A 22,438-nucleotide genomic window follows, 5' to 3' on the forward strand; every position below is an offset into this window, starting at 1 on the left:
TTTTTTTTTTTTTTTTTTTTTTTTTTTTTTTTTGGTAGCAGGGCATAATATATTACAGCAGGAATCAGTGGACTGTTTTTCTAAAGGGCCAGATAGTAAAGATTTTAAGCTTTGTGGGCCATACACATCTCTGTTGAACTATTTGACTGTGCTGTGGTAGAGGGAAAGCAGCTATAGATAATACATACACAATTTGTTCCAAAAATTTTATCTGTGGACACTAAAATTTGAATTTTATATAAAATAATATGTAATACAGCATATATCATAAAATATGATTTTCTTTTGATTCTTTTAACTATTTAAAATGGACAAACCATTTTTAGCCTTCAGGCCACACAAAAGCAGGCAGTGGCTGGATTTGGCCTGAAAGCCATAGATTGCTGACCCCTGTATTGGAGCACCAACATTTTTTCCCTCAAGGCATGTACTGTAATGTTTATGTGCAACTGAATTGACAAAATAAGCATTAGATTGCAAGCAAACTTCTTAAACTCAAATTATTTCACTTTTTAGAACAGACCCTAAGTTTTCAAAAAAAAAAAAAGTCAGATGTATTTTAAGTTCCAAAACTTCATTGAATGTGTACATAAATGAATGATCTAAATAATATAATAGCCTATGTTGTAGAACTTTAAAACACCTTACGACCCCTTTATACTTTTGCTGTAGGAGGGCATAGATTTTTTAAAAAATCAAAGGGCCTTCTTCCTGCTTTATGATGGTGAGTGTAAACAGTCATTGTCCGGAAACACAAGTTTTAGGTCATCTGTTTCTTGGTTGCTATGTGGAAATTTGTTGTCCATTGTCAAATTGGATAATCCAGGTTTGATTCTATGAAGGGAGCTGCCTGGTTTCCTTACATGTGAGTCAAGAACTGCAAAGTCTTTACCATCCATCTCATTTAATCTTCCTGATAATGTTAGGAGGTAGCTCATGGAGAGAAAAAGAGATTGAGTGATTTTCTCAAGCTCACCCTGCTGGTGAGTACCAGGTAAAGGCTTTGACTGTTAGACTTGATTCTATCCTGCATCTGGATACCCATGGCAAAGCTCTTTACTTTAGACATGGAGACTTTGAATACCCACAATGAGAAAAAAAAAAAAAAAAAGAAAGAAATAGACATGGAGACATTAAAATCATCATTTTGGAATAAATAATGAGTCTGCTGCACACCAGACCTAGAATTCTCAATTTACCTAACTTTATCAGAGTTATATTTTTTTATTAGGTTACATCTTCAAAGCATTGATTTGCTCCAGTCAGCAATTATTTTACATGGTAGAACTGAATTGACTTCGAGCTATTTGGTTTTACATTTTTTATTACCTAAATATTGATGGTACCCCTAAACCTATTACCTTCACAGCATTCTTAAATGTGTGGAGAGTAAAACCAGAAAATTAAATGTTTTAAATTATTTCAGGGACCCAGTGTGGAAACTATATTGAAACCTAGGTTGAATAGTATTCATACCCACAGCAGTTTATTATGGTTCAATAAATGTAGTATCTAATTCTATGTGATATTGTATTTAAAGGATTAAAAAGTAATTAAATATTTTCAATAAACAAGTAAAGTGTCAGAAAGCATCACTAACTAGTTGGTGCTTACTAAAGGACTTTTCTTCTAATTATAGTTGAAAATATATTAATGTTAATTATAGACATCATTCAAGAGAATATTCACTGAGAATTATAGTAGAAAAAGTTGCCAATTTATCCCAAAGTGGGTAAGATACCTCCTCAGCAGCAAGACTATAATTTCAATTGTAGAAATTAGATTAAAAAAACTTCGATTCACTCATATATGCAACTTAATCCATTTCCATTGGATCTCAGGAATGAACTAGTATGAATTGTGAAGCTTTTTACATCGAAGATTCAAACATTTTGAAGCTAGACATTTTGAAAGTAGCAAGATGAATGTTATAGTATGAAATCATTCAAAGTTGACAGTTTCTATGAGGTTCCAAAACTTTACCAGGACATGCTCACATTTTTTTTTCCATTAATTTCAGGTCAAGATTTATCTGCAAACGGTAAATAAAGGCTTGCGGAAATGTGGTTCCATTGCCAAATGCCTTAGCTTCGAATGTGATTTTCTTCCAATGTGATTTCTTTTAGATACAACATAATTTCTTTCTGATCCTGAGCATATGGGCCTATGCTAATATGAAATGGTGTCTTAGAAAGATTATTTTTGTTTTCTGCAGAGAGCAGTCATTCTTTGACCTATATTCAATATGCGACACAGATCTGATTGTGCAACCACCATTAGCCTCATCCAAATCCCCTAGTTGGAGGTTGGGGCTTAGGTCAGGGACCATTACTCTTGGGTGTCAGAGCTAAACTTAATTAATGCCTTTTAAAAATAGATGGATGATTTTTTTTCCCCTTAGGATGTAGAAAAATGGCCTGCAGAATTTAATTCTAAAAAACGTTAAAACAAGAGTGGCTGAGTTGTTTGGCACGCCCTGTGGCCTCTTTCTGAAGTCAGAAGCATTGACCAGCGTGTCTGGCTTTTCCCAGCCTGCTGCCTGTTTTTTTTTTTTTAATTTTAAAATTTTATTTTAAGGCACAGATTCCTTTCTGTGCACCTTTCTGGTCATCAAGGCCCCCTCTGGTAAATCATTGCCCTTTCAACACAGGCCCTCCCCAGTTGTGACGTTCCAGAACTCGTGAATGCCACAGGGGAGGGGAGTTACAAAGTAGAAGGCTCGGACTCACAATTACGAGGAACAATGGCTGTTTCTATGGTGCCAATGGGCAGAGGAGGGAATTCTTCTTGGGAGCTGGTGCCGAAATGTTTAGCAATCATTTTTCAGTGAGAATTGGCAGGTGCCTGCCAGGAGGGGGAATGTTATGTCAGCACAGGTGTCAGAAGGAGAGAGGTTTCTGAAGGAGGTAATTGACAAATCAGATAGGGCTGGGGAGGGTGAGGGGAAGAGGGCAATGTGCTATTCAGCTGATAGCTTTAAAAGCAATTTTTAACCAACATTATTTAAGAGCCTTTTAGAAAGCAGATCCCCCTTTCCCAGAGGCATCTGCCAACTGACAGTCCAACAGGAAAAGAGGAAACTACTTCCGAAAAGGCTTTAAAAAAAGGACTTTTAGAGGCTGTTAAAAAGACATACAATCACATTCTGCGTAAACCTGTTTAAGCAGCAGTTTATTCCACAGACTGGGCTGTTTCTTTCACTTAACAGTCTGCTGTTTTCCTTTATCCACCACCTTACTAACCCATCACCTGCTCTCTAGAGCCTTTCACCCAAGAGCTGAGGAGCACCCCTGTTTTCTTGCTGAGCTCCACACAGGACAGAGACACCAACAGTTAATTCCTGTGAGTGTGATTTGGAGATACGATTTTTGATTTTAAGCATTTCATCCTGGCAGTAAAATGCATCTGTTCTACATTTGAATATCTGCAACCTGTGCTGCTTGGGAGATTTTCTGATGGGTGTATTGCAGCCTTCATTCTGTATTTTCATTGTTTGAGTTCTAATATTCTTTCCCATCCTATTATCTACAGATAACATCCCTATTATCTAGCCAGTGATGTAGCTTGCATCTGTGTTTTCAGATTTGAAGAGTACACATTCAAAATAACTTCTACCGCATATTTTTTGAGAATTTTTCTAGAGACGTAAAGCTCTCAGTGAAGGAAAAGTAATTATGCTTATCATCTTATCTTCTGTAATTAGTACATAGTAGGCAAACAATCAGTACTTGCTGAAGATATAAATGAGTAAATGAATGAGTGATTATGAATAAATGACTACTGGAAGAATAGAAGTGGGGAATAGCAAAGGAAAGTGTCCAGGGGCATCTACGTGGGCTAGAAAAGCAACTTCAACTAGCTGGTAGCCTTGATTTCTAGAATTGTAAGTCAATTCTCCCATTTTATTTGGGGCATTGTTGATGGTGGAGCTGTGTGTGTGTGTGTGTGTGTGTGTGCGCGCGCGCGTGCACATGTTCATGTGAACACCATGAGTTTTTGATGCCAGAGTTGTGATCTATCACTTTTCTCCAGTCATTATCCCATAGACAAGGGCAGGCAGGCAGACAGGTTAGAGTAATACCCTCAGGCCCGCACGACAAACTTCTTCACAGATTTTACATCTCCCATTCTTACTTAATTTTGGCTGCAGTTGGTTCACACCTTCCTAAGCTCAAATGAGAAATGAAATCGGGTTGCAGATTTTCTAGGGAATGGTGCTGAAGAGGCTCTGAGGGATTCTGAATTTCAGCCGCATTTGGCACATTGCAGTTTCAGCCAAATCACGTTTCAGTGAGTAGAATTATGGGACTATTACCCCCGGTGGCACATTATATTTGTGACACCAAAAAATGTCATGGCTCATTCCAATTAGTGAAAAAAAATTTTAAAAAGCTTGCAGGTTGCTTAAAAATATCCAAGACCTCCAAGTTGATTGAAAATTTGGAATAAATAATAGTTACAACAGCGATAGCAGCAGCAGAAACATCTGACATTTTGGGGGTGTTTTCACATGCTAGACCCCTTGTGGAAGTTCTATTAGCAATTAACTGAGTTATTCCTCACAACACCTTGATTAAGTCAAAAGTATCATTATTCTCATTTTATTGGTGGAAACTGCATGAGGGAAATGTCCAACAGGGCATCTTTTGGACAAGGTAGTTCTTATATCTACACAGTCAACATGGGATTCCCTTTGTCATACAAAAGTAGGACAGTTGAAGAGTTCAGTGATGAGATGCCCCCTTTTCTCCAGATTTCACACAAATATAGCTAGTCTCCTAATTAAATATGGAGCTTTTATGGTTATGGTTCCTTAATTCTGTCCCCAAATTGCTAGGCCAAACAAACAACAACAGCAAAACCCCACAAAACACAAAACCCAACCACAAACAAAACATATTTGTCCTAGTTCCATTTGCAGAGGGGCGAATTCACACTGTGGCAAGGTCAGTTCTCAGGGAATACAAACAAGATCAAGAACAAAGTTTAAGATTTCAGATTTTATTCCACTTTGGGAACATCCTGTTGTGTGGCATACGTCACAACCACCTAAAAGCATTTGTAAGAAAACAACCCCAGACCCTCATTATCTGCCTAAAATGATCCAGATGATAGATGTAGAACTCTGTTGGCTTTTCATTTTATATTTTATAATTATTTCTCATACTGTTTTGACTTGGATTTAGATACACATCTGCATTTCAGCTTATTTGCCTTTCCAATAAAACCTAAAAGAGAAAAAATTTCCTAAAGAGGGATTTGGGACATTTATAGTAAGAAAGGAAAAGAAAACTGTTTTGTGATTCTATTTTGAAGAACACTTTTTTTTGTTTGTTTGTTTCTTAAAGCTCTAGTGGTTTAGGAAAGAGCTGAAGGCAAAAACTTTCTTAAGAAACACTTCAGAACATACTCATCAAGTTGAGGCCCAAGCCAAATCCCCCCACCCCACAGAGCAAGGAAAGTGCTCACAGAGCATGATGTCCTTTGAATCTCTTAAGGTTATTTTCTAAATGAGATATGAGAACAAAATGAAATTATATTTTCCTTCCAGCTAGTTAAGCCTCAAATCCCTAGATGAAAAAAATGTTTTCCTTTTGGACAGTGATGTATTTCTAGTCAGTCTATTCCCAAAACAAACACACCAAAAACCCATTTCACACACAGGCTAAAATAAAAGATAGGAACAGAGGTCATTCAAATAGTTAGTATTGCTCTGAATTGCTATTTTGCAGGTAACCCTCACTGAACAGAATAAGTGGGTTTGGGTCTTGTTATCTATTACCTCTGAAGCTATAGTTTATTAGATGGAATTCCATTGAATCCTTTACTTATACAATAGTTGGCTCTCTGTACCTGTATATTCAGCTTTCACAGATTCCACCAATCATGGATCAAAAATATTCAGGAAAAACAAAAAATAACAATACAAAATAATACAAGTACAAAAATACAGTAAAATAACTATTTACATTGCATTCATAGTGTATTAGGTATTATAAGTAATTTAGAGATGGGAGGATGTAGGTAGGTTATGTGCAAATATTTCACCATTTGTATAAGAGACTTGAGCATCCTTGGATCTTGGTATCTGCTGGGAGAAGGAGGGGTGTCCTGAAACCAATTCTCTGCAGATACTGATGACTGTGGTTATATTTTCACTTAGTATCAGTATCACTATCTGCAATAGTTATTTATTATTTATTTATTTATTGAGATGAAGTCTCGCTCTGTCAACCAGTCTGGAGTGCAGTGGCCTGATCTCAGCTCACTGCAACCTCCACCTCCCAGGTTCAAGGGATTCTCCTGCCTCAGCCTCCTGAGTAGCTGGGATTACAGGCGTGTACCACCATGCCCGGCTAATTTTTGTACTTTTAGTAGAGATGGGTTTTACCATGTTAACGTGAACTCCTGGCCTCAAGCAACCTGCCCACCTCGGCCTCCCAAAGTGCTGGGATTACAGGCGTGAGTCGACGCGCCCCGCCAGCGATACTGACTTTAAGTGACTAAATTATAGTAGATGGTGTTTGTTGACTACCCAGCATCTTTCTCACCTTTTTCTTTCTTCAAAATGGAATATCAGTTTTGTCCAAGTATTTTCCTTCTGCAAACACACACACACACACACGCACACACACACACACACACAATTTAAGAAAAGTTGGTCCCAAGAATGGGTCTTTAGTCTAAAGAGCTAAATAGCATCTAGAATTTCCAGCACTTAATATTGTATTGAGTGGTCATATGACCTGAGTTGGCACAATGAGCTGAAGGACATTACCCTTAATCCTTAATTGTGAGAAAGATTTTTTTTTCTCTTTTCTACTAGACAAAAATAAGGAAGGGTGTAGCTCCAATTGCCACCAGCAACCATCTTCGACTCTGAGACAAATCACCAGGTGAATGACTTCGATGCTGAGGATAGCAAGAGGGAGACAGAAAGATCCTGAGATTCTGGTTATATCACTGATCTAACAGATCAATTGGAGCCTGCTTTCCTGTAGACTGTCTCTTATGTAAATTAATAATTTTACTTCTTTTTAATCCAGTTTGAGATGGGATTTTCTCTTACTCATAGTCCAAAGTATCCCAATACACCAGCTGAAAATACTTAGAGAATCAGAGTGAGAAGCAATCAGATCTTTAGGATGCTGAGCATGAATGACTGTAACTTGCTTTTCTGACTGCCTTTCCCATTAATAGGGTTACTTATTGCCTTGCTCTTTACTCCCACTAGCTTAATCACTCCTGAAAATTATTTAACTCTCTACTTCTCATTCTAAAGCTGGGAATGTGCAGTGTGGGAGAGGATGCCCTAAACCAGTTTAGATTACTTGTGTGAATAAGACAGGTTACTGATTGGAAGGCTTTAAGCAAGAGAATGGTGCAGAGGCTCAAGCACAATGCTGGGAATCACTGATCTCATTTTTCTGAGCTCATAATTTCTACTCCTTTTCCTTGGAAGTTACAATTTCCCACAGTGGTGAGATGCAGTAGAACATTTGCCAGAAGCTACCATGGTACCCACTCTGGTGTAGGAAATTCACTTATATATAAAAAAAATAACTAATTTCTATTCTATTGATGAATAAGTTTAAAATTCTCTATATACCTTTGGCTTCAGAATGATGGCTATCACATTAAATAGGGGAAATATAAGGGAAATCATCCAAACCTCTCCCACTTCATCTCACAACCTTACAAAACATTTGGCATGCTCAGATAGAGCTGGGTTGAACTGCATGTTTCACTGCCAAGCTATATTCATGAAGATCCTATTCCATGCATTGACGGCCACTTAAGGAATGAAATTGGACTACATAATCAGTTGAATTTAATTCAATCTTTTTGGTACAGCCATGTTCAAGGACAACAAGGTACATAGAATCTGGTATTAGACTTCCTATAGAAACTCAAGAAACATTTCCAAGGTTGGAATCTGAAGGAAAGGTAATTTTGCTCATGAAACACACACATAAGAATTTTCTATAGATTTTTTTTTGTAGATTCAGTTTCATATACTACTATGGGTTGATAATAAACTAAAAGATAAGCAAAGTTGATAATAATAGCCTATACCCATAAGAAATAATAAACAGCCACAGTTTCCACCATAAACAAATGAACAAAAACTGTAAACAATTCAATGCATTGCAGTAGAGTGACCCAAAAAATGTCAGCTTTCCTATAAGACACTCAATTATTCTGTTAGGAGACCCATCAGTTATAGAATCTGTAACCCTGTTTCAGACATTTGGCCAAAGGCACCTGTTGGTAGAAGAGCTGAGACAGGACTGGCTTGTCTGTCATAATATAAAAGAGTCTTGGAGGATGTCCGGGGTCCAGGGTCGAAAGCACCTGGTGGACTTTGGAACACTAAGCTCTGTGCCAAAGAGTGGAAGGCTGCCCTGCCGCACCACAAATCTAAGCCCAGGGCATGAAATCCCTTGTGGCTTGGAAGGAATCCAGGGCTCAGGGCATAAAACCCCTCGTAGACTCTGGAATGTTCACAGGCTTGTTGGTTGCTCTCCCAGGCTCATAAACACGCTCTCCATTATCTCAAGTAGCAGAGCATATTCTATATGCATCAAAGAAAATGCTAAACCATCACAGCTATGCTTGATGCACTGCTACCTTTCTACCCCACCAACAAATAGTGTGGACTCCCAGAGCTTGGGGCCTTCGCAGCCTCCAGTCTAGTTTTGGCCCCCTGGACCCACTTTATGCACTCTTAGCTTATCTTTTCTCATTCCTTTGACCCCGCTGGACTTTGTAGCCCCGATGGCCTGGTGTTGGGCTTGATCACCCCAACAGGCACCAAGGTCATCTTGAGAATATTTCCCTTCTGTTGGGTGTACCCCTTTGAACAGTCTAGAAGGCTGGCCCCAATCTTCTTGCTTCTTAAGTGTATTGCTTCAATGTACCCAAATGAAATCAAATTACTAGAAAAGAACACTAACTTCCAACATGAAAAATGTAGAGAAGTATATAAATGTAGTACAGAGTTTCATAATGAGTTCTCTCCTTCTGTTCTCTTAACAAACATCTAATGTGTTCTTGCCATTTGTCAAAAACAAGGCTAGGCCTTGTTGGTCAAAGGAAGACTCAGTGGTTTTGTTCTCCAGATGCTTACAGTCTGATAGGTGAGACCTAGACAGTCATGCAGATACTTTTGAAAAGATGTTTTTACAGTTACACTTAGACTAAGTAAAGGCTCTGACACACTCACACCATGAGGAATGTAAGCTAAGAGCGAGACAGGTAGGTGGGGGTCAGAGAATGCTTCTTGGAGAAGCAGATTCTTGGTCTTTGCCCTGAAGATCCAATAAGATTTGGCCAGGTAAAGATGAGTGGGAGCACTGGTCAGCTGGATATTAGCACGGAGTGTGAGTGTCAACACACTCAACTCCAAAGTTTGCAATGGTAGAGGCCAATAGATTTCATGACTTAAAGACATGAATTCTGAAAGAGTTAACTTTGTAAAATAGCAGCTTTTAATGGTCATGTTTAATCTCGACCACAGACTGCACCTCATCTGACATCGAAGCATGGCATTATCTGTGGTGCTCGACACAATGCTTTGCCCAAAAGTATTCATTAAATGGCTGAGTTGAATTGAAATCCCATCACCTCAATCCTAAATTTTAACTAGTCTTCTTGTGTAGACTGGTTTCTTGATGAACTGCATTTCGACTGACCAGTGTATGTATGGCTTTGTGCTTTGTGGCAAATTCACTGGGGAAATTGTAGGGATTAGTGAAGGAACCACCATGAAAATATTCTGAGGCATACCATCAAAAATATAAAACCATGTTAAATTTTTGGTAGTGAAGGGAGGTATGGTGTTTCTTTCTAAGCTGAGTAGGAGGTTCAAAGTCAAACCTGAAGATGAATAGACACCTTACAAATCATGAAACTGACAGCTAATTTCTGTATTAATGTAAGATATAAGTATGGGAGAATAGAAAACATAATCAATTCTGAATATTCTATTCATTATATACAAAGCTAGTATTATTGGTCTTGGATAGAGTATGAGGAAATAATCTATTTTCCCTAAATTGCTAGTCAATGTATATTTGTCTTGTTACCTGCTTTCTCTCTAGAACTGAGCACAGGGGCCCTCAATAAACATTATAGAATGAATAAAGTAATTAATGATGAATCTGAACCTTTCAAACATCCTTGCGAGGTTTTCCTTGGGACCAAGAGTAAGTGATTATAAGACTGACTCAAATTAAAGCAGACAGGTCTAAAGCTAAAAGGCCTCTATGAGGCTGAAATCTATTGCTTTGGGCTATAATTAATTGATCTCACTTGTTAAAGAATATACTTATACACTCACTGAAGGATGAAAAAGAAAATGAGTTTTCTTTCTAACTGTATTTTTAAGCCCTGAGAAATGTGTACATGTTACATATAATATGTATGTATATATAAAATCCATACACCTTTGACTTTTTTTGTATTTAAGATTCATACATTTGAATCTATCTTTCCTGTCTTCTATCTATCTATCTATATATTTTCCATCTATTCTATCTATCTATCTATCTATCTATCTATCTATCTATCTATCAATCTATCAATCATCTACCTGTCATCTATCTATTCTGTCTATTATCTCAGTACATGTATATAGAGCACAAAAGGCCAAGAATGCAATAGTTAAAACAATGTGGGTTCTCAAAGGTGCCACAATTTAATTTTAGCTCCAAAAAGAACCAACTGTGTGACCTTGGGCAAGTTGTGTAACTGTTCTGTTCCCTAGTTTTATCTTTAAAATTGAGAAGATTGACAGTATTTACTTGAAAGTCTTGTTGTGAATATTAAATTCATGTAAGATATTTAAAATGATGCCTGAAATATTGTAAGTGCTAAGTGTTAGGTTTTATTATTCTACTCCATTTCCCCAATCATCTTTCTTATTTTAATCCTTAAGTAACAAAATTCAAAATACTTTAATAAGAACATATAGGATTATTTGAAGAGAGGCAAAAAAAAGTCATTCACTTAGAAAATAAGTAATTGTTTTATTTATTATAGAAAATACATGGTAACACACATGGATACTAAAACTGTAAGAGAAAATAATTCTTGGCAAGGACATTGTTTGGTTTAGATATGAATTCTAAAAAATAAAATATGTTAAAAGTGTAAACTCAGGGGGTACGTTCTGTTTCCAAACACAAACTAAGAATTAAAAAATCAAAATGACAGAATTCTGCTAATCTGCTTAGGAAGGCATAAATTATTAATCAGGCTCCAGGCAACAATGTTGAATACCAACCTTAATAAAATGCCTGCCTGGAGGAAGGTGAGGGCTGGTGGCCCCGTTGTTGAAGCTGGGTTGCCCTATCAATTTGCTTAGTCTTCCTGGCTCTCAGGACACCACTGATAGGGCTTCCTTCGAAGTAGGCTCATTTGAAAGTGGTCAGAATTATAAAAAATTAAGTTGTTAGCATGAGATAGAAAAGTTGTATTTTCACTGGCATGAATAAGCTTGAACAAGAAATCAGTTGTGAAAATACTTAAGAGGTGCTTTTGTAGCTTACATGAGAAGAATTTCACCTAGTAAGCATTTATTGGGCCTTCCCTATGTGCTTACAGTTACAAGGGATGCCCTCATCTTAAAACTCTCATCTTGAGATGGAAAAGTGATATTTTAAAACCATTTTCTCATTTCTCCCCCAACCTGGATTTATTTATTCCATAAAGTATCTTATGTTTGTATCAGGTGGGCTTTTGTTCTGCAGGGAATTAAATAGCGGATTTTCTAAAAGTCTTGGCTGAATATCATTCTTAGGAACACTTGTCAATCAGGGAAAACCTAAATTGGAAAGTACTTGACAAACTCAGCATCTCCTTAGTAGTCAGAGTCTTGTAGCTGCTTTTTTGGATTGTGGAGCTTAACATGCAGTCCAAATTTCACTTCTTGCTTTAAAGTCTTTTATAAGATTATAGACATTAGTGCATATTTTAAAATCCAAAATGGGACAAGTTTGGCTCTCGTCTTCTGTGGTTGGTTTCTCTAACCAGCTGTGATAAAAAGATTATTGTACAAAGAAAAAAGAGAAACAAGCCATTTAAAAATCCATTTTGGTTTAGTGAGAAATTGGGAAGCAAACATATGCTCAGTTAATGTTCAGAACCTCAAAGGTGCAAAGCAAACTTTTTATTCTATAGTGCCCAATTCATCCAGCCTAGGGTTTCAATAATTTCTCCTTTCTCTGCCCACCTCATTGAAATCTTTTATTATATCAAATTAAACTCAGTTGCTTGAGAGCACTTTACTCTTATGTTGCTTCCAACTTCATATTTTAAATAAAGTACCCATCCTCCTTTGTATTACATTTGGGGAAAAAGTGGTTATTCGGATAATCACTAAGCACCTTGCTCTGTCCACTCATGTACTAAGATCATCTCTTCAATTTAATTTCATTGCTTTTTGGAACACAAAGTACATGCCCATTTAAATTCAAGAAGAAAAGTTTTCTAAGAAAACAAACCACAGTGCTCTTTGGAAAGATATTTTGGAGTGTGGTAACAGAATTAAAAGTGAACTTGAGGAAGAAGAAAAAGTATAAGACAAAATATCTAAATATAGCACTTGCATTAGACATTCCTGCACTCTTATCTTAAATGCAATTTTCTTCCAGGTAATCGCATTTGCTATGAATGCAAAAGTTATTGCTGAGCAGGCACTTTTTGTATCTGGAGGTTTGGGACCACCTCCTCCCGGGTACATTAACTTGTAAGTGACTCCACTTCATTCTGTTGTCTTAATTAAGACATGCCTGAAACGTCTCTCTCTCTTTATAAAAAGGCAGGTGAATCAGAGAGTGAAAATGTGGCACTGATATTTATCACAAGGCCACACTAATAGAATTAATCCTTTATGAAACACTGACAATATCTCTACTAGATACTTTTAAACAAGTGGCTTAATATGAGAATAATTGCTGGGAGAAAAGTCACTGAATTTGGTTCAAATGAAGAGTCAGCAGTAATATAACAGTCATGGCAGATTTCATCAGTTTGCATTGGTAATTAGACTAACCACACGCCATTTTGATTGGTGTTAAATTAGAACCTGTTGCTAAGGGGACCTTAGGATATTTTGTTGAGTAAGAAACTGAGCAGCTGCAAATATATATACATTTTGCATATATATATGTGTGTATATATACATATAGTTACATATATGTTATATATACATATATATGCACATATGTATATATGTATAAATATGTGTGTGTATATATACATACAGTTGCATATATATAGGTGTGTGTGTGTGTATATATATATTTTTTTGAGGCAAAGTTTTGCTCTTATCACCCAGGGTGGAGTACAATGGCGTGATCTGGGCTCACTGCAACCTCTGCCTCCTGGGTTCAAGCAATTCTCCTGTCTCAGCCTCCTGGGTAGCTGGGATTATAGGTGCCCACCACCACATCTGGCTAATTTTTTTGTATTTTTAGTACAAACGGGGTTTCACCATGTTGATCAGGCTGGTCCCAAACCCCTAACCTCAGTTGATCCGCCCGCCTCAGCCTACCAAAGTGCTGAGATTAGAGGCGTGAGTCACCATGCCTGGCCTGCAAATATTTTAAAATGGATGATAGTAGATTAATGAAACACTTTCTTTTTTAATTCTGCAAAAGGAGATTTAAGCTTTGTGGTCAAAAATATGATAAGCTCATTTTAATGACTGAAATCTATACTATACACTAGAAGGCAATTGCTTTTTGAATGCATACCTCAAAATACAGACCAACATGTCAGTAAATTTTTGTCTACAAGTATACAAAGTTCACTTTTAGAAAAAAAAAGACACCCATTTTATAATTTACATAGTTAAGGTGGGCTGTATTTGTTCCGGCTTATGGAGTTAGATATAAATTCAAAACTTTTCATTTCCCACTGAATTATCCACTGTGTAATCAAGTGGGAAAATTCATTATTAATGACGCATTCTGGCCATGAGCTTGGCAAAGCATATTTTTTTTGAGGATCTGTTAATATGGTCAAAGATCATATTAGTATTCCGAACGTTAGTATTAATCTCTGTAAGTTTTAATTAAGAGACCCAAGGATACCTTTTGATTAAATGGTTTTGTTTAGTTTGTCTTTTGGTGTTTTAAATATAATTATAATTCCCTTTTACTTTTGTTCATCCAGATAAGAAGGAAGAGAACCAGGTCAATCATTTTCAACATGATGTCAGTCATTGTATAAACCAGTGGTCCCCAGATTTTGGATTTCATGGAACATTAACAGTTTTACTTTTTAAAAGGGAGAGGATTGACATTGAGTTACTTGCCAAATTTAAATTTTGCCAAGGAAAAAGCCATCATAATCTTTCCCCATATTTCCATGAAAGAATTGACATTTTAACTTCAAAGCAGTGGGAAGGTCACTGTCTGAGTTCTTTAAATCAAACAAATTGAGATTTGTGAGAAACACAATAGGTTGTCATCATTTTTCATATCTAACCACTAATAATTTTTTGTTTCAAAGATGGATACAACTTGGTCTCCTGGGGAATCACTGATTTAGATTAGGCTTACTCAAAACTGCCATCAAGCCATTACAAATAAAACAAAACCCCAAACCTTATCATATGTCTCCCTAGCAATGGTCAATATTTTGAGGGAAATTGTTAATTCTTCTTTGCAATAGGAAATTTACAAAATGTAGGAACACATGAAATTCCTAAAGAAGCCTACATCCTTATCTTCACCACAAATTTCCACATTTGTCCCTTCACAGAATACTTATAAGTAATAATATTCTGGATTTAAATTTCCTTTTACTTTTAATGCCAGAATTAAATGGTGATGATAAAAGCAATAACATGCAACAACTAGAAATCAAGCCACAGCAGAGAAAGATAGAGATAACAGAACAAAATAAATCAAATATATCCATGGATGAGTCATTCATCTCTCTGGTCATCAATTATCTTACAGTTAAATGAAGAGTATTAGATAAAGTCATCTTTAAGCACCTTCCTGTGTCTCACATTCTCTGATTATATTTCTAATGATCAAACTTTCCTTGAAGGCTAGATTAACGACATGACTTTTTGAATGGTGGCAATAGAAAGAATAGAATATAATGAAAATGGCTCATCAATGTCAACCATATAAAATGTGACTGTATTAAGAGGGTTTCTTCCTCCCTCCCTTCCTCCCTCTCTCTCTCTCCCTCCTTCCCTCCCTTTCTCCTTTCCTCCCTCCCTCTTTCTTTCCTTGTTTTTGTGGGGATTGTCTTCTGGTGGCATAGTAGTGGTGTGTATATGTGTGTGTGTGTTTGGAATTTTACTTGGTAAATCATTCAGAACAAATACCAAATTGTGATAGTAATGAAGTAATGAAATAATTGTGGTCATAAAATAAAATACTTTTACTTATCAGATAAGGAAGGACACAAACACTATCTTACTTAGCTCTACCCAGAGTCCCAAATGCTACATCCATGGTAATGTCAACGAGCTGAGAATGGCCTGATGCCCTTAGTGGGTGCTGTGAGGTTGAGGTGTCTCTCCCATCTCAATGCAATGAACAGATGTCATTTTAGCTACCTTCCTGAAATACTCCCTCCCTCATAAAGATCCCTCTGAAGGCAGGAGAAGATGTTTATTCTCTTATAAAAGGTACCATCATTATGTTCAGAAAAATGGCCCACACAATGCTTTCTACTACAATTATAAATTCTGACACACGCTTGCAGATTATTTTTCAAAAATGAATAACTTAAAAAACATCTTCCTTAGCTTTCACATCTGCCAAGCTCTGGTCAAAATAATAAAATCATTCCCATGCCCTCTGCTGCTCTGCAGTTCTCAGAGAGAGTCACACTTTTACTTCAAGACATCACAATTGTTTGTTAACGGCACATTCATTAAGTGCTTGGCTGAAAAGGAGATTCCCTGGAAATTCAAACCAAAAAAGGGCTAAGTAAAGAGGATACAAGTATAGCAGGGTCATTTTGATTTACTGTGTAAATATTGCTATGCTAAATGCATGTAAAATACTTAGAACAGGGTGTGACTTAGAAAAGCTCAGTAAAGGTTAGTTTATTATTTATTATCATTATTATTTGAATGTATAAAAATTCTGAGCCAAAATAGTGGTTTTTTAAATCTTTGCTGGATATATATATATATATGTATACACACATATATATTATCAACTGTTTTCCTTTTACCCACTATATATATCTATATGTGTGGTTATAGATATATATGCTCTGAGCATAGATACACACATATGTGTGTGTATATACCATGTAAAGTGTATATATATACATATATACACCATATATATACCATATATACACATACATAATTATCAACTCTTTTCCTTCTATCCACTATATATGTGTGTGTGTGTAGATATATATGCTCTGAGCATATATATACACACACCATGTAAAGAGATGGGGGCTTGCTGTCTTGTAGCTCTGCCTTTCATCATGCTATATCACACACAGGATCCAAATGGGTGATAAGTAGAATACTCGGCCTATATTATTATTATTATTATTATTATTATTATTTTTGAGACGGAGTCTCGCTCTGTCACCCAGCCTGGAGTGCAGTGGTGCGATCTCGGCTCACTGCAAGCTCTGCCTCCCGGGTTTACGCCTTTCTCCCGCCTCAACCTCCCGAGTAGCTGAGACTACAGGCACCCGCCACCTCGCCCGGCTAGTTTTTCGTATTTTTTAGTAGAGACGGGGTTTCACCGTGTTAGCCAGGATGATTTCGATCTCCTGACCTCGTGATCCGCCCGTCTCGGCCTCCCAAAGTGCTGGGATTATAGGCTTGAGCCACCATGCCCGGCGGATCTATATTATTACTGTATACTTTGGATTGTAGGCATCAGAGGAATATACAGTTTTTCTATTTAGCATGCAGGACAATAAAGATAATAGAAGGAAAAGAGCTGATATTTTTCAACGCACCAATAAAATCTTTTCCTTGATTCTGATGTGATTTCAGACCACTTTAAAAAAGATATTCCTCTGGTTAATTTACCATCCACCCAGGGTTATCTCCCTTAGATGGTGATTTTTTAAAGGTAATTTTCAAGTTTGCACTTTATGGTAGAGAAGAGTACTGTGTATAAATATGTTAATGATGCAATTATGTTTATAAAGTGGCATTTAACAGTAGCACTATTTATAAAGAGGAAAATGCACCCTATGTAAAAATCGCAATTTTGATTCTATTTCTATTCTTATGTTTCCCTCTGCTGCAAAAATTTACCTCCTCATCTCTTTCCATTTTACTCACTTGGACACTTCTTGAAGTTAATTTTTTCTTGCTGTTTTCTCTTCCTATAACTTATTAGGTTTCTTGGATATCTTTTGGCCAGACCTACCAATTTAGGAAATTAGAGAAAGAGAAAAACACAGTGTTCTTTCAAGTGCTGAAATATGAAGATAAATCATACCCTGTGGTATGCTGGCTTTATGTGCCTCATCTTCTTCATAAGTCATTTCTCTCACAAGATAGTACCACATATACTAAGAAAAGCTTGCAACCCATGCTGCCCATTTACATGACAAATCAAATTTAATATTAACACTCTGGCATTAATGAAACTCTACCTCTTATAAATCACAGCAAGGTGATCTGATTGCTGGAAGAAACCAGCTCCCAATGGTATTAGTGTAAAGATATTAACCAGATGAAATAAGATGAAATAATCTCGAATAGTCTCTGCATATGTGTCTACCCTACATTTATGAATGTGTGCTCAGAGCATTCAGCCTTCTATAAGTTTTCTTTGTTGGAAGAGTTGAAAATTTCTTGGATAGTTCAATTTTGAAGAACTAGACTGTTGGCTATAGATGGCTCCCTCTGACCCAACTATTTTGTAGTAATTTTAAGTGCACCACTTTTTTGAAGGGTTATTTATATTCTCCCCTCTTCCCTTATCTTCCTACTCTGTGGGTGATAGCATCACAAACACTATATACATATGGTTCAATAGTTAATTAGAGAGAACCTGAAGTTCCTCATAAAATTGCTTTGAAAAAGAGAGGCTTCTGTATGAATAGAAACTTAAAAAAAAGTAGACCAGTTAATCTTTGTAAGAGGCAAACTTGAACAAGAATATTACTATTATTTAGTTTGAGGAAAGTGCTTCAAGCACTCATCTGTCTTCAAAATAAAATAAAAATCCCAATGGAGAAAAAAAAAAGAAAAAAAAAAAAAAAAAAAAAAAAAAGAAGAAAAGAAAATCAGCCTGAAGGCTGCATTTCTGTATTTCTTTTCTAATATTCTTGGAACACTGTCACAACTGGGTGCTATGTTTGCGTGTGTGTGTATGCCTTCTTCTTTCTGCAATTCTCCTATTACCATAATGTTCTTGAGTCTCTGAATTTAGAATCATTATTCAGAAAAATATTTAAACCAGAGAAGGTTTGGTTATCTACGTTTTCACTTTTTTGTGAAGTAAATAAAGCGTGCTCAGTAGACACTGCTAGGTTGAAACACTATTAAGAATACAATTCAGACTGAGTCACTGCTTGTTATTTTTATAAGCGAGACCCTAATTCTGATGGACACCAAAGAATAAGCAGCTGTGACTAAGCAAGAAGCACAAGGCGACTGGATTTTGCCGGATGTTATCTCATTTGGAACACATTTCAAACTTTAGAACAGATTTTTAAATTGGAAGTTGAAACCTGCAGGCTGTCAGCAGAAGAGGCTGATTCACCCTACAGAAGTTATCTTACTCCAAGTTCCAGGCAGAGTATTTTAAGGAGTAGGTTACCTAAAATGTATTGTGATACATCAAGGAAAGAAATGAAACAGAAAAAACCTGGAGAAAGGGTGACACAGGTATCTAAACATCTTTTGGATAACTTGTGAATGTTCACGGATTTCTGAAACAGTCATTGTACTTTTTTTCCTGCAAATATTTCTTTTGTTGTTGGGTGGGAGGGGGGGACCTCTTCACGTAGAACTTTTGGAGTTCTAAATGTAATGTTATTATTATTGGGTAAATTAGAAGTAAGGAAGTAGAGTCTTGGAAAGGTCAGAAACAAGAAAATCTTATATTGATGATGGTAAATTCTTTATTAATTGGCCATTGCTTTCATTTGGAACCATCCAGCAGTTACCAAAAGTCTAGATATTCAGAAAACCATAAAAATATTTGTAAGTCCCCTAAATTAGAGGAACTACAGAAATAATAGCAATAATGATTTGACCTGTCACAAATATTAAGATAGTGCTTAGAGAATACTAACTTGTTTACAGAGAAAAAGTTGTTATACTCTCATCTTAGATAACAAAATCCATTCTGCAACTGAACTCCAGGGAGAAATGCATGGAGTGACCCACTAGAGGTCCCTTCCAACTAAAAAAAGTTTGAATAGTTCAAAGGGTTCAGCCTTAGTGTATTGGCATTCATGACTGCAAAGCAACTACGGGGCCAGAAGAGGGGACCACACATTTCAATTTGCTAGGAAGATTGTAGTTTCACTCAGAATATTTGTCACATTTTGTTCCTTTTAAAGAAATCCCTATGTGGGATATTCACTCAATTAGTCCCAATTTTCAGAACTTGTTGCAATGTATTGCTATAATAATACAGTATCCTATAATAACCTGTGACTGTAGCCGTGCTTTCTAGAAAATGTTTAGCTGTTTTCAAGTGTCTCGAACAGTATTTTGCAAGATACATTTTTTTCTTAAAAAGGAAGAGTGCCTCAGTAAGTTTTTCCTTGCAAAGCTGATGGAAGTGGTGGGTGGAAGAGGTAGGGCACACATTTTCGATAGTAGGCAAGTTGGTAGAAAATGATTATGTTTCCATATATTATCTTTGCAGAGTTAGCAGTACAAAATGTAAGTGCAATAAATTGGTGTAAAAGTCAGATAGTAAAGGGACTAAAAGTCCCTATGGAGATACTAACTTGTCACTTTCTTGTAATGGTAGCAAAAGATAATTGTAGACACAAATACAGTAGAACTGAATTGGTGCCATTTTCCTTCAAAATGGGCTGCTGCCTCTTAGTTTTCTGAAGAAATTGGTTACTTCCTCTGCTTCAAAAGTATGGCATGAACCGTTACATTAGGTGGGAAAATATCTGCGTTTTATTTTCCTTCAGTACCTTTTTAATTAGAACACGCCAAAGAGCAAAAGGGGATGAGATACAATCCTATATGATTGCATTTTCCAGTCAATTGTTGGATTTCTTTTAAGTGTCTGAGCTCTGCATTGACAATCTGGCCTCTGGCATAAACTTTACCCTCCTGGTTATGACATAATGAAGACATCTGCTCAAGTATACCCCTTTCTTCACACAACTGGTTTTACGGTTCTCTAAAATAGCAAGCATAGAGCCATGCAAGTACTATTACACAAGGGATGATGCTCAAGTCTCGAGTGAAACTGGAAGAGTTCTTTTTTCCTCTGTCTCTCTCAAAGTAAAATCTTAAGGGTTTTCCTTTTCAGATAAAGCTTTCAGTAAGAAAATAAATAAAATAAGCAACTCTTGGCAAAATTCGTATAAGCATATTTGTTAGTCCTTCTTGGAAGAGTTGTACATTAACTAGGCATATCCCCGGGTTCCTTTTCCAACACAGGGAGGAGTTTGCAACCCCCTGGATAATTAACCATTCAGAAAGCCCATATTTTGGTCTGCACCCCTCCAGAGCAGCCATATATGTACACAACAGCCACTCCTGCAACATTCTTGCAGGGAAAACCTCTTCCTTCTTTCCCACTGTGTGCTTTACGAAGTGAAAGTGAAGATTCGCAGAGACACGGTCTGATACAACTGTATAGTGTGACTATCATAATTTAATTTTTTTTTTTAAATGAGAGTGGGAGAGAGAAACGTATGGCTATTCCAGATGATTAAACTTCTTGGTTCTTGAATGTTCTGAGTCATAGTTAACTCAGGTGGCCAGCCCCTTGCACTAACAGAGACCTGCATTTAACTCCCCATAAAATATGGATTTTATTGCAGCAGTGACAACACTTCTTAGCACCACGCTGACCTCTCTAGCATCTGCCATCTCGAGATCTACGGTAACTCATGGCAGAATATCTAACTACAGAAGTAATCTCAGCTGTGCAACTGCTGCAGTCCACATTGCAGCGTCCCTTTTTATTAAATTCTGGGATTAACGCATTGGGGGCTCCAATTTTCCTGCATGTGGCACCTAAAACCAAGCTCACTCCAACTACTCTTCAGTCAGTCCGGGGAAGGCTTTATCCCCCAGATTTGAGCCTGGCCAGCCGTGGAGGAGCACGAGCGAGCTGCGCCTTCCACATGACTTTTCCCTGGACAGTGTGCTCCATTTTCGGAGTCCAATGTTGGACTTTCCTCGCAACCTAAGCATTTCTGTCCTAGATGAGCCGGCAGGCGTTGCCCGGAACATGCAAGCTAACAGTTTTCTTTTGCTCCTTCTCCCAGCCAAATCGTCTCTTTAGTTTAAGTTTTCCCTACTGGGAGCATTCCAGAGTTTTCAGACTATCTGATTTTCTGCTTTACCCCCAAAGCTAAGAAATGTAACTCAGCTCAAGCAGTCACCGCACAGACCCTTATGATGCGGGCAGGTGGAGATAAATCAAGCCCCAAACGGCTCAGCGGGTCCTGCACGCACCAGCGCCCTTTGGTAATTGACCAGCCAACTTTGCAAATACCGGAGCTCTCCTGGCAGCCTCTGCCGGCGTAGAGAAAGGCAGCGGGCTCTTCTCCGGCGGCCCGCTTCCCCGTGCCCCCACCCAGCCCCACGGCGGATCGGTCTTACCAGGAGGCGGAGGAGCGGCGCCCAGGCTCCCCGGGAAGAGGCGTCAGTCCTGAGCAGCGGCAGCAGCGCCGCCCGCGCAGCCGGACCGGTGCGCCCGCCCCGACCCGGGCTCGCAGGCTGAGAGCATCCCTCCCAACTCCGGCGCGCGGCACCCACTGGGCGGAGAGGGCTCTCTCTCTGATTGGCTTTCATCAACGCTACAGAATTAAAAAAATGGGAGATGTATACACAGCCAACGGAGCCCGAACCCACCTCTGCTCGCCTTCCTGCGCCCGCGGAGACCCTACGACCCGCCCAGGCTGTTCCTGCCTCCGCCGCCGCCGCAGTCGCCGGCTCTGCCGTTCTTGCTCTTGCGGCTGAAACTGCAGCTCTCGGGATGCGAAGGTTACGGGCTCGGCAGAGCTGGCTCTTGTGGGCACACACTGATTTGCAAGTGAATGAAGTGGGAGGGAGCAAAGAGAGGAGGACTTTGTTAAAGAGGCCCAGTGCCTGCCCCCGCCCGCCCCCTCCCCTTGACAGAATGACTCCCAGTGTTTGAAGTCCTGAGCAATTCGCTCCCTGTAACACTCCTTCAGCCCCAGGCTTTCCCTTCCTTTTCTTTCTTTCTTTTTTTCTCCCTTGGGCAGGGGTTTAAGATATACTCAGAACTTGTATGACTAC

The 22,438-nt window shown here is 37.9% G+C and overlaps 1 protein-coding gene across 2 annotated transcripts in view; it reads right to left on the minus strand.

Moving 5' to 3' along the window:
- Window positions 1-22,256, minus strand: part of CDH6 (cadherin 6) — a 141,193-nt gene extending 118,937 nt beyond the window's left edge. Inside the window, exon 1 of one of the 2 annotated variants that reach the window (XM_017889465.1) lies at window positions 22,031-22,256. The gene's annotated coding sequence lies outside the window, so the exon portion shown is untranslated. Of the gene's footprint in view, window positions 1-21,778; window positions 21,944-22,030 lie in introns of those variants that run through there. The other variant, XM_017889466.1, reaches the window with a different exon arrangement.
- Window positions 22,257-22,438: the final 182 nt, after the last annotated feature.

The sequence above is a fragment of the Rhinopithecus bieti genome, unplaced genomic scaffold (assembly GCF_001698545.2).
Source record: "Rhinopithecus bieti isolate Rb0 unplaced genomic scaffold, ASM169854v2 scaffold_17882, whole genome shotgun sequence".
Classification (NCBI taxonomy): Eukaryota; Metazoa; Chordata; class Mammalia; order Primates; family Cercopithecidae; genus Rhinopithecus; species Rhinopithecus bieti.